Here is a 13,835-nt window from a genome sequence, read left to right as displayed (position 1 = left end):
AAATTAGGAAATCTTTACTCAATGCAGACTAGTCCAGTTTAGATGTCTTGGTTAGCAATATTCTCATCTGTCCAAACCATGCTAATATGTAATAAACTTTTTAGCTTTCACAAGATGAAAACTTTATCATTCTTAGTAGCTTTAACTCATATCAAAATTTTCTAAGAGATATACACTTCTCGTTTAGACTATTTACCCTTTACCCGTAAAGAAATGAAATAATTGCCAGACTTGGGAAAAATGATCCTGACATAATTGTCATATGAAATCTTTCAAATAAATAATTCACAGAGATTAAACACTTGAGCCGATCTAAGCACCGTTGAATGACATTTCAAGTAATCCTTTCTTCTAGTTACTAAATAATTCATCATGCAGTCGTTTACTATTCATTCCTTACGCTAATCAAAACCATTTCATTGTATTAGCTCAAGTAACCAAAATATCTCAATTAAAGTCATTAATTATAATTGACTTACTTGAGAGAAGTAATCCACCATACCGATTGAACCTCGCGCTTTTATCACTTATGCCTTTACTGTTGTCAAATCTTTACACGGAAATTTGAGAAATTCCAATACTAAAATCACCACATTACCAAGATCAAATCGGAAGTATAGTCATGCTTGTCATGATTATCACGAACTGAAGAACACACTTCGAACATAAGTCATAATTGACAAATTATGGAATAAAGATAACAAGAAAATCGAATAAAGAAATCCAAGATACGATACTATGCCAGAAAATCGAAAACCAAACTCATTGGAAAATATGGAAGATCTCGAAAATTCCTTAGAGAAAAGAAGTCCAGAAGAAAACATCATTTAATCCCACTGGAATCAAATATAACAAGAACAATGTATCTTCCTATACATATATATCAAATGGAGCATCAAGTAGAAGAAACAGTATCATAATATCATAATCAATTCTTATCAGATGAAATGTAATAAAATGCCTGAAGAAATACAACAATACAAATTATAAATCAGTCAGACTATAATGCTTCTATCTAACACCAAGATTAGAAAACATTCCCATATAACAAGAATTTCTTCAAAAGATCAACAGCCATAAAAATTTTTCTGAGAACGGATAAATACATAGAACATCTCAGAAGAAACTGTTAAATCTATTCAGCTGTAACCGTCACACTCAGATATTACACATTTCAAAAATCATTTCCCACAACTAGTTCTGCCATCACAAATTTCATGTTAGACCTTTCACTAAAGAAGACCAGTTCTGAATAAATTTTGATTTACACTTTTCTCGACCTTGTACCTGAGTAATTCAATTTACCAAAGTAAATTCATTCTCTAACTGGAACAATGCATAGCTCCAATAATCTTTATGTCAACCTGATACTTTTCTAGCTCTGACTTTACTTATCAACTCATTCTCAATCTCTAATCATACTTATAATTATTCTATCATTGAACTCTTTGGTTTTTCAACCGGGAACTTATTCAATACAAATCTCATGAAATTCCATTATAAGCACCACTTCAATAAGGGGGAGGGGTTTTAGGGCCTCTGACTCGACTTTCTTATACATATACATATGACACAACTTTCATCATCATAGCAACATCATCAAAATCATGTCATTCATTTCAGGCAACGCAACATTCATGTTGGTTTACACCAATTTTCCAATTATCTCATTTAGACAAGTATACTTATGCATGCATCTTATGTTTTCTGGATAGCTTTACTTATCCATTCATTTAATCAAATAAGTCATGCTTATACATCACATAAGGGCCAAACAAACATGAATATTTGCATCACAATTGCAACTTTCACTTTGTGTATCATCATATACATATCATTACAATCATATAATTCAGTCTAAACAATTTAACATAGATAAGTTCATTTCATTATAATTCTTTATCTCACAAAAATATCATTAACATTCATCAACATTCAATGTCCAATCAAGACAATGACATTTTCATTCGTATCATGATATTATGAAACCTTACTCATACCTCTACGAATTTCTATTTATCCCATTCAACTTGTCAAGTTAGCCAAGTGCACTACATCATATGGGCATTAAGCAAATATAGATATTTACCACAACATAAACTTTCATATCACGTGTTATCACATATATATCATAAAATTTTATTCATACTTTTCTGAACCGAGACTTATCATAATCATAATTTTACTCAAATACCTTCAATCACCTTGAACATCGTCGGTGCAACTCAGTTGGAGACTACCTTTGTTTAAATAAGACGATGCTTTTACGCGTCGGGAGACATCACATTATCACAGATCCGTGGCATGTATAACTAGACTTTTACACATGCTAGGTTAGTCCGGGAATCGACTAAACCATAGCTCTGATACCACCAAATGTAACACCCCTTACCCGTATCCAAGGCCGAAACAGGGTACGAGGCATTACAAGACTTAATCAACACATAGATGAAAATAGGGCCATAAAATTTCATTTAATTCAAAACTTTTCGAACACATGCATAGACTCATATTTAAAGATATATAACGTGGCATAAATGAGCACTTACACATCCATAATCATGCAATAACATGTCATTCACTTTAAACATATTTGCTTACCATCCTGTATGTAACATACATTCTTACATTAACTAGAACTAGACATGCTAAATCTTATTCTCATTTTAGAACATCATAATGTAGTTACCAATTTGTCCATTAAACATCCATATTCAAGGCAACATTACTCATTTCCATTTAATTCATGATCCACTGGCCTGCATTTAACTTACCTGATGTATTACCAATCATGCATAACAAACAAAGCTAATTATATCATCACATCAAAACATAGGACATGGCATGATTAATTAAACATACAAACCATAATGGATAAGGACCACATCTCATGATCATATACGATAACTCAATGCAGACCGATATGTATGGTCAAAGTCATAATAATAATACATATCACAAACAAACTTCCTATACATGCCACTCACTTGATATTTTAAATATTTGAATTAATTATCCCAAAAATGATAGCTTAATAGTGTGATTTTGCCACCAACGATCTCCAACCCTGAGCCGAACTACCAAACCTGAAGAAGTAGAGAGGAGGGGTAAGCTTTACGCTTAGTAAGTCCATATGAAGTTAATAAGAAATTACCCACAATTTTTTTTAAGGTAAAACATCATAATTGTACAATTTACTCTTGTTCAGGTTAAGCTGTTTTACTGAGTTACAATTACTAATTCATTTATATCTGGAGCTACGAGACTCCAAATTAAGTTTTGTTAATTTTACTTGAAACCAGACTCATATACCTTTCTCCCATAAAATTTCCAGAATTTTTAGTTTTGAAAATTAGTATATTTTATTCATTAAAGTTTCTCTTGTTTTGCTGTCCAATAGTTCTGACCTCTCTTCACTAAAAATTATTTTTCTCATAGTATAGAATTTGGATAATGCTCTCATCTATCTTTCTAGAGAATAGACTTATTAAGGATTTTAATAATATAAATTAAAACCCATAATTATTTTTATACAATTTTTAATGATTTTCTCAGATCGAAACAGGGAATTACGAATTCATTCAGACTCTGTCTCACAACAATTTAAATATCACATAATATAAATTCCGATTGCACATACCGTTTCTTCTATATGATACTAGAATCATTGGGATTTAAGCTCATATTTTATTCAGCCCCTAATTCAATTTCCACAATTTATGGTGAATTTCCAAATTTGCACCACTGCAGTAACCTAAAAATGCCAAGGCTAAATTTACTCATTCATTACTATTATGCACCAAATCCATACAATATCATTTCATTCATAATGGTAAGAACACATAATAATGCGTCACAAGCATAAATCCATAATTTCAATGTCATCAAGTATGAAGGACTTATTCCAAATCATGTCATTTTCATAATATTCACCAAATACTATATACATCATAGATCATCACATGTCAAGGCATCACGTAGAAGTTTAGTGTACATACTTGTACAACTTGTAACATAACTCAAAGAAATACCCACCAATAGCTTATCTCATTGGGATCATCAATGAATACTTCGCCAAATTACCCGTTGAACACTCGGAATATAATCGGATACACAGAATGCATGCACATAAGTGCCATGCCCACAGCTAGACAAACTCAATAACCTACGGAATATATGTGTAGCCAAGCTACCATGTAACCCATCCGTAAGTGAACTCAGACTCAACTCAATGAGCTCAGGTGTGCGCATCTATAAGTGAACTCAGACTGAACTCAACTAGTTCGGATGCCTAGTTACATCTCACGAACTCGGACTCAACTCAACCAGTTCGGAACTCAAATATCCTAGTGACATGTCACTTGTATCCTAATCTATTCCCAAGGTTCAAACGAGATTTTCCTCAATCACACATCTTTTTCGTCTTCCACGGAATGTTGGAACCGATACTTGGTAGCATTTCATATGTATCAAATAGCTCACATAATTTGCATATTACTAAATAATAACCCACAAAGCATAATATTTCATGATAATAATCATCATATCATATAAATAACATAAAATTACTTAAAATGACAATTATGTTACTACATTTACACATGAACTTACATCTCATTTAATATCAAGGTAATAATATTAATTTATACATTGCATTATTAAAAATCATATGAACTTACCTCGTATGCGAAAATGGTCATTTTTACCATTTTGTCCACAACCTGATATTTTCTGATTTTAGCCTAAATTTTGAATTTTCCTTGCTCTATCATTTCAAATATAGCCTAATTAGAACTCACATTATTCAAATTAACCCAAAATCATATTTTGATAAAATTACAAATTTGCCCCTAACTTTGTCAAAATTACATTTTTGCCCCTAGGCTCGTAAATTAAACTTCATCCTATTTCCTTATCGTTTATGACATTCTAATCATTTTTCCCTTCTATAGCAATATCAAATTCGCACTCTAACATGTCCTTATGAACATTAGGTATTTTTACCGATTATGTCGTTTTACTCGTTTTCACGTAAAATTGCTTAGTAAAAGTTGTTTAACACAATTTCAAGCTTCATATTCTACCATAAAACATCAAAGTAAACACATTTCAACTATGGGTATTTTTCCAAATATAAACTCTAGGTTAAATTTTTGCTAGAATAAGCTTATCCAAGTTACCGGGATTTCAAAAATGTAAAGAACTTTAAAAATGGGGCTAGGGAGCACTTACAATCGAGCTTGGGAGTTTGAAAAAACCTTAACCATGGCTGTTGCTGGTAGAAACGGTTGAAAGAAGAAGATGATAGCTAATTTGGCTTGTTTCCCTTTTTAATTCTTTTAATTATTAGTTTACCAAAATACCCCTAACTTAAAAATATTTTATTACACCCATTTCATGTCTATTTTTGTCCAGAAATTAACCAATGGTCTAATTACCATTTAAGGACCCTCAATTTAAAATTTCATAACAATTGGACACCTCTAGTATGTAGAACTCAACTTTTGCACTTTTTATGATTTAGTCGTTTTGACTAAATTAAGTGCCCGAGCGTCAACATTTTCGAACGAAATTTTCACAAAATTATTCTGTGAAATCGTAGACCATAAAAATATAATAAAAATAGAATTTTAATCGTCGGATTTGTGGTCCCGAAACCACTATTTCGACTAGGCACAAAATCAGGGTGTTACAGTTTTTGTTGGCTTTGTCCTCATGACTTGCCACTGATAATTATTCAGTGACATCTCTTCTATAATTTCATAAGCATCTTCTAGTGTCTTATTATTGATGGTTCTGCCAGCGGCTGCGTCGATCATCTGTCGAGTCGAAGGATTCAGGCCATTATGAAACGTTTGAACCTATAGCCAAAGTGGTAACCCATGGTGAAGGCATCTTCTCAGGAGGTCATTGTATCTCTCCCATGCATCATAGAGTGATTCTAAATCCATCTACACAAAATAAGAGATATCATTATGTAATTTTGCTATTTCAGCCGGCAGAAAATATTTTAGTAAAAACTTTTCGTTCATTTGTTCCTAAGTAGTGATTAACCCTTGTGGTAACGAGTTCAACCATTGTTTAGCCTTTTTCCTCAACAAAAAGGGAAACAACTGAAGGCGAATGGCGTCATCAGAAACACCATTGATTTTAGAAGTGTCGTAAAATTCTAAGAAATTTGCCAAGTGAGCATTGGGATCTTTGTCCTGCAAACCATCAAATTGAACAAATTGATGTATCATTTGAATTGTGTTAGGTTTCAGTTCAAAAGTATTTGCAGCTACAGCAGGTCTAACTATGCTCGATTCAGTTCCTGTTAAAGAAGGTTTAGCATAATCATACATAGTACGTGGAGCAGGATTCTGATTAACAACAATCTCAGGAGGTAGCGGATTTTCTTGGTTTTCAGCCATCTCCTCAGTTGTGGTTGAAGTATCGTCCTCTTGCTTTTCCTTTGTGTATCATAAGCTTCAGCTTATTTCACTTCGATTTCTGTGAACTGTGTGATCAATCTTACTATCAAACAGTAATGGTCCCGAGGGGTTTCTTCTAGTCATACACTATAAAAACCTGCCAGAAACGAAGAAAAGAAAAATTAGATAAGACAATAAAAGTTTAAATTGCAAATAAAGTAGAATGGCTAAAGTAATAAAAATTGAGTGTTCCTAATATCCTAGTTCCCCCGGCAACGGCGCCAAAAACTTGATACGTGATATTCGCGACAGGTTTTAAATATTTATAATTAATCATTCTTGAAACTAACTATTATTACGATGAAGGCAAGTGTACCTATCGAACAGTAGTATAGCTTTAGCAAGACCGGATTGTCAAACCCAAAAGAACCAAGAGTACTAGTAATTACCTTCTTTTTGTTATCTAGACTAAAAATTAAGGGATTTGGTTATCTAAACTAACTAAACTGAGAGTGCACAGAGAGAATTTAGGGAAAAGCTTTTGGGAAAATTCAATTGATTAAGACAATACCTAAGGAAAAATCCACCTAGACTTCACTTGTTATTTGACTCTGAATCAGACGATTTATTCATTTGACTTGATCCGTAGAAATCCCTAAGTTATATTATTATCTCTCTAGAGACTAATAACGTCTAACCCTAGGTTGATTAATTGAAATCTCTTTCTAATTAACACCTAGTGTTGCATTAACTCAATCTATGGATCCCCTTATTAGGTTTCAGTCTAATTTGATAAAATCTTATCACACTATCTCTAGGCGTGCAATCAACTCCGCCTAATTATGACAAATTTACTCTTAGACAGGGTCTATTCCTCCTTTGGATAAGGGCATTAACTTGAATCAATATCCTGGAATATTAAAACAAGAATTAAGATAATAATAACAATATTTGTCTTATGTTTCATTCCCCTTAGGTATTTAGGAGGTTTAGTTCATAATTATAGAAGAAAACATCTCAGAAGAATAATGAATACAAAACATAAAGAAAACCCAAAACCCCTGAATGGAAATTGAAGGGAGATCTTCAGTCTTGATGATGGATCCAACTTCTGAGATGGACCAATCAGTTTCCCTTGAGTAATTCCTTGCCTCCTACTCCACACCTCCTTCCTAAGTGCCTCCTCAGGTGTTTAAATAGGCTTTAGAATGCCTAAGAGCCCTCAAAATTGGCCTTTTCCGAATAGGGTTATACTTGGGCTCAGTAGGGACACGCTTATGTGACACGCCCGTGTGCGATTACTCTAGCCCGTGGTCAAGGCTATTGAAAGGCACGGGCGTGCAGTCTACCCGTGTAAGTCGTGCTTCAATCCTATCAAAGGGACACGGCCGTGTAAGGAAGCCCAGGCCATGTTGATTTCCCATGTGGGTCCATTTTCTTTGTTTTCGGCCCGTTTTTTACTCTTTTTACTCTTCTATGCTCACCTAACTATAAAACATAAAATTAAAGAATTATGAGCATCGAATTCACCAAATCTAAGGAGAATCCATACATAAATGTGCTAAGCATGGGATAAAAACATGTATAAATTACGGTTTATCAATAGGGTTAGCCTTATTATTTTGTATCTTTGAGAATTGATCAAATGTGTTGGTCTCGAATAGATTCTACTCTTTACATTGAGCCTTGAATGAGGGCTTTCATTTTGAGTCTATAAAAGATGCATCTTCACGGTTGAATGAATGTCTATTATGCTTTTTTTTGGTATTGGTTGGTATTGACATGAAAATAGGTACATTAGGGTGGCAAAGAGGCTTGGTAGATAGCCTCATATTGTCTACACGAGTAGACACATGGGCATGTGTCTAGGCCGTGTGTGACACACGGCCAACCCCATGGGCATGTGAGAAGGCCGTGTGTCCCCTGCACCTAGAAATTTCAAGTCGGAATGCATGGTAAGGGTCACACCGGCAGAGACACGGCTGTGTGTCTCAACCATGTGGAGGGCACGGCCTAGTACACGGGCGTGTACCATGGTCATGTGATGCTGACGTCAGAAATAGAATACCTAGGTTTTTGGACACGACCTGCACCACGGGCGTGTTGTGGCCGTGTGAAAGGACACGGGCGTGTGTCCAGATCGTGTGAAGTCTGCACTTGTTTTATGAAAAGTTGTAAAAATTAAATTAGCCACATGGGTGCAGGACACGAGCGTGTCCCAAGCACACGGGCGTGTGCCTTATACCCACACGTGGAACCTTAAAGCACGAAATTTTCTAAGTTTTTCTTGAGCCCGGTTTAGTCTTGAACCTCCTCGAATGTATGTTTTGGGCCTCGTAAGTGCAATTAAGGGATAATTTGCATATGAAATGAAAAGTTTTAAATTGATCAAAATTCTATGGCCTGATTTTCTATTATTGGTTGAGTTTAAGTTCGGTAGCACCTCAAGCCCTGTCCTGGCATTGGATACAGGTGAAGGGTGTTACAATATCATTTCCATCAATAAGCAAATTATGAATAAGCACATATAGATACACAAACCTTTCTCAATGAATACCTATTTAAATTCACATGTAATTTCATCAAATACTTCCCTTTTCAATACTCGTTTGAATCTTGTACATACTTGTGTCACTTAATTCAATCTCATATTCTTTCTTGTCTTGACTTTTCCCGTTGAACCTTTCGAAATTGACAAGGATACTCGAAAATATCATACAACTCATAAAATGCCATATCCCAGATATGGTCTTACTTGTTACCTCATATCGATGCCAATAGCCCAGCTATGGTCTTACACAAAATCATATAACGATGCCAATGTCCTAGACATGGTCTTACACGTAATCCCAATACAATGCCAATTCCCAGACATGGACTTGCATGTAATCACATCTCAGTAATCCTAATGTTATTACATTTGTATCCTATACTATTCCTAAGGTTCGTACAGGACTTTCAGATATCACAACTCTGTTGATTCTTGCTCGTATTTGCTCATTCAAATTCATAATAATTCAACAACATATAAACATATATAATTCCATTTAAAGGCATTTATTTGCATATGAACTTAGCTCGTAGTCGGAATAGAGGGACTGGATTGACTATTCGATAACCTTTGATTTTCCCCGATCTGCGATTTATTTCTTTCTTGATCTATATACATTCAAAATTAACTCATTGATTCATCAAATCATTCAATCCAATCCACAAACATATATTTGGGCATTTTTACACTTTAACCCCTAAAATTTCATATTTTTTCAATTTAGTCCCTATTTCAAAAATACACAAAATTCATACAATTTCGTTGCATCTAAGCCTAGCCGAATTTCATGTAGGCACCTAGTAGCCCAAAACTTTTATTTATTTCACATTTCAACCCCTCAATCTACACTTTTCATAATTTAATCCTATTTAGGCATTTTCATCAAAAATCACTTTTCCAAACATGTAAAACTATCAACAAATATTCATTTTTCATCATCAAACAATCAAAAGCTCAAGCATTCATCAATGGCACTTCCCAAAATCATCAATACTTTCAAAAATTAAAGCATGAGCTAGCTAGAACACGAAGCAATGATTACAAAAACATAGAAATTATTAAAAACCGAGCAAAAACCATACCTTAATCAAGCTATATGCTAGCCGAACCATAAAACACTAGAAAATGGCTTCTTCTTCTTCAATATTCAGTTATGAAAGATGATAATAAGACTAATTTTTCACTTTTTCATTTAATTAACATTAATAAGCAAATTACCAATTTAACCTTAATTAAATACCATTTAAAACACTCATTTAATGACCATTTATGTCAAATTCCACTATCAATGGTCTAATATCAACATAAGGACCTTTCATTTAATAAATCATAGCAATTAGACATCTTTATCAAATAGAATGCAACTTTTGCATTTCACTCGATTTAGTCCTTTTCTCAAATTAAGCACCCAAATGATAAAATTATTTCACGAAACTTTCGCACATATAAAATTACATGCTAAAAACACCAATAATATTATTATAACAATTTTTTTACCTCAGATTTGTGGTCCCAAAACCACTGTTCTGATTAAGCTAAAATCGGGTTGTTACAACTCTCCCTCCTTAGGGATTTTCGTCCCCAAAAATCTTACCAGTGAATAAGTTTAGGTATTGCTTTCTCATAGCATTGTTGGGTTCCCATGTAGCTTCTTCTACCCCATGTCGATGCAACAATACTTTCACTAACGTTGTTCTTTTACTTTTCAGCTCTTTGACCTCACGAGCTAGAATTCGGATCGGTTCTTCTGTAACGCCCCATACCCGAGACCGTCGCCGGAGTCGAACACAAGGTGTTAATAGACTTAATTCATTACTTAAACAGCTCAAACAATTTATTTTTAAAATTTTCAGTCAAGCTAACAATCTGCGTCATAGTCTCTTAAAAATTCATATCTCGAGTTACGAAACTCGAAATACAATTCCGTAAATTTTCCCTGAGACTAGATTCATATATCTATTTACTAATTTTTTTATAGAAGTTTTGGTGAAGCAAATTAGTATAGTTTATTAGTTAAATTCTCCCCTGTTTCAGGGTTCGACTGCTCTGACCTCTATGTATTACGAATTAGATATATCTCTGTACAGAGTTTCAATGACTATGAAATTTGTTTCTCTTAAAAGTAGACTCAATAAGGAATCTTTACATATAAATTATGACTTCTAATTATATTTGTATAAGTTTTGGTGAATTTCCAAAATCAGAATAGGGGATCCAGAAATCGCTCTGGCCCTATTTCACAAAAATTTAAAACATCTCATAAAATATAGCTCATATACCTGTTTTGCTTCTTCTATATGAAAATAGACTCATCAAGATTTGATTCCATAACTTATTAATTATTTAATTCCATTTCTACTATTTTTAGTGATTTTTCAAATTCACGTCACTACTTCTGTCTGAATCTATTTTATGGTAAATTTTACCTATTTAATGGTTTCCACGGATTAGCTAGCAATTTGACATACATAACACCAAATATGATCATAATTAGCCATTCCAATGGTTAATCATTACCAAGAATTTTTATACCACTCAATAACCATATCATAAGACCATATATACAAAATGATTATAATGCTATACATGCCATACTCAAAATATACAAGCCATTATGCCAAGATGGTATATGGATAATGTGAGCGTGCCTCCGACCGTTCTCGATTTCCGAGCTAGCTTGTCAAAACTACAAGGAATGAAAAGGAGGGAGTAAGCATAAATGCTTAGTAAGTTCACATGCAAATAGCAAGTAACATAACCATATAAGCAAACATAAAACATCATTTGCATAATCATCACCAAGACATTCATATCACATTTTCATTTATCATCTTACCATATTGTTGTTATATCGAGTTTTCAACCTGAGGGTTAAGTACATACCTGTTCAAAGTATCCATTTCACAACACTTACCAATACGTCCCTTTCATCTTGAGTATTCCTCCATTTGAGTAGAACTTTACCCGTTGAACACATCAGAATATAATTCGGATACATGGAAAGTTTGAACATAAGTGCCACATATGTAGCCAAGCTACCATGTAACCCGCCCATAAGTGAACTTGGACTCAACTCAACGAGCTCGGGCGTTCGCATCCATAAGTGAACTTGGACTCAACTCAACGAGCTCGGATGCCTAGTTACATCTCTCGAACTCGGACTCAACTCAACGAGTTCGAACATTCGCATCCATAAGTGAACTCGGACTCAACTCAACGAGTTCGGATGCCCAAACATCCTAGTGACATTTCACTTGTATCCTAATCCATTCCTAAGGTTCAACGGGACCTTTTTCCCAATCATGTGTCTCAACCATCTCCTACGGAATGTCGATACCGATACTCGGTAGTATTTCACATTTTCCAAGTATATCACATAATTTGACATATTATCAAACAATTATCACGAGTATAATATTTCATAATAATTATCATATCATTTAAATAACATAAAAACATTTAAAATAATAACTATGTTACCAACATTTACATATGAACTTGCCTCGTATGCGAAAATGGCTACTTTTACCATTTCGTCCACAACTTGGTATTTTCCCCATTTTAGCCCAAATTTTAGTTTTCCTTGCTAATCGAGCTTGGAAGCTTGAAAAACCCTAGCCATGGTTTCTCCTTGCTATATTCGGCCATGGGGTTGAAGATGAGAAAAATTGGCTTTTAATTTTGCATTTTAATTCATTTTACCCCTAAATGACCAAAATGCCCTTACTACTAAACTTTCCAAAAATTCCATCCATGTCCAATTTTTGTCCATAGACTTAGAAATTGGTAAAATTCTATTTAAGACCTCCTAATTAATATTTCAAAACAATTTCATACTAGAAACTTCTAGAATGCAAGTTTTGCAAATTATTCGATTTAGTCCCTAATTTCAATTTAAGTACTTTATGCATAAAATTTCTTCACGAAATTTTCACACAATCATGCAATCATATCATAGACCTTAAAATAATCATAAAATAATTATTTCTATCTCGGATTTTTTGGTCACGAACCCACTATTCCGACTAGGCCCAAAATCAGGATATTACATCTTCACTGTACGATAATTCTAACTGAATTTCAAGTTCGATCGGGGAAATAAAATGCGAAGGATCAGACTTGTATCTTCGTAGCATCGATACATGAAATACGTTATGAATCTTTTCTAACTCAGATGGTAATGCTAACCGATATGCCACTAGTCCAACTTGCTCAATAATTTCATAAGGTCCGATGAATCTCAGGCTTAACTTTCCTTTTCTGCCAAATCTAAGTATTTTCTTCCATGGTGAAACTTTCAAAAAACTTTATCCCCGATCTGAAACTCAATATCTTTTCATTTCAAGTCTTGCATACGACTTCTATCTATATCTGTGGCTGCTTTCAAACTATCTAGAATCACTTTCACTTTCTCTTTTGTTTCTCCGATCAGATCAACCCCGTGAATCTTATTCTAGCTAAGCTCTGTCCAGTACAACGGTGTTCTACATTTACGACCATATAGAGCTTCATGCGATGCCATCTTTATACTCGATTGGAAACAATTATTATAGGCGAATTCAATCAACGGTAGATATTTTTCCTAGGTACCTTTAAACTCAAGAATGCGACATCATAACATATCCTCGAGTATCTATATAACTCGCTCGGATTTGCCATCCGTCTGTGGGTGAAATGCGGTACTAAAATGTAACTTTGTACCCAGTGCTTCTCGGAATTTCTTCAAGAATCTCGATGTAAATCTCAGATCTCTATTCGAAACGATAGAAGTAGGCACCCCCGTGCAATCTCACAACTTCAGAAATATAGAACTCAGCAAGTCTATTAAGTGAATAATCTGTACGCACTGAAATGAAATGCGCGGGTTTCGT

General features: G+C 34.1%; 1 non-coding gene across 1 annotated transcript; it reads left to right on the top strand.

The window, feature by feature from the left end:
* The first annotated feature begins 5,877 nt into the window (after positions 1 to 5,877).
* Positions 5,878 to 5,983, top strand: LOC121217361 (small nucleolar RNA R71). The gene has a single exon (XR_005913454.1). It is a non-coding gene; the product is annotated as a small nucleolar RNA R71 (small nucleolar RNA).
* The last annotated feature ends 7,852 nt before the right edge of the window (positions 5,984 to 13,835 follow it).

Source organism: Gossypium hirsutum, chromosome A02, assembly GCF_007990345.1.
Source record: "Gossypium hirsutum isolate 1008001.06 chromosome A02, Gossypium_hirsutum_v2.1, whole genome shotgun sequence".
NCBI classification, from domain to species: domain Eukaryota; kingdom Viridiplantae; phylum Streptophyta; class Magnoliopsida; order Malvales; family Malvaceae; genus Gossypium; species Gossypium hirsutum.
This window is presented reverse-complemented; position numbering and strand designations above follow the sequence as displayed.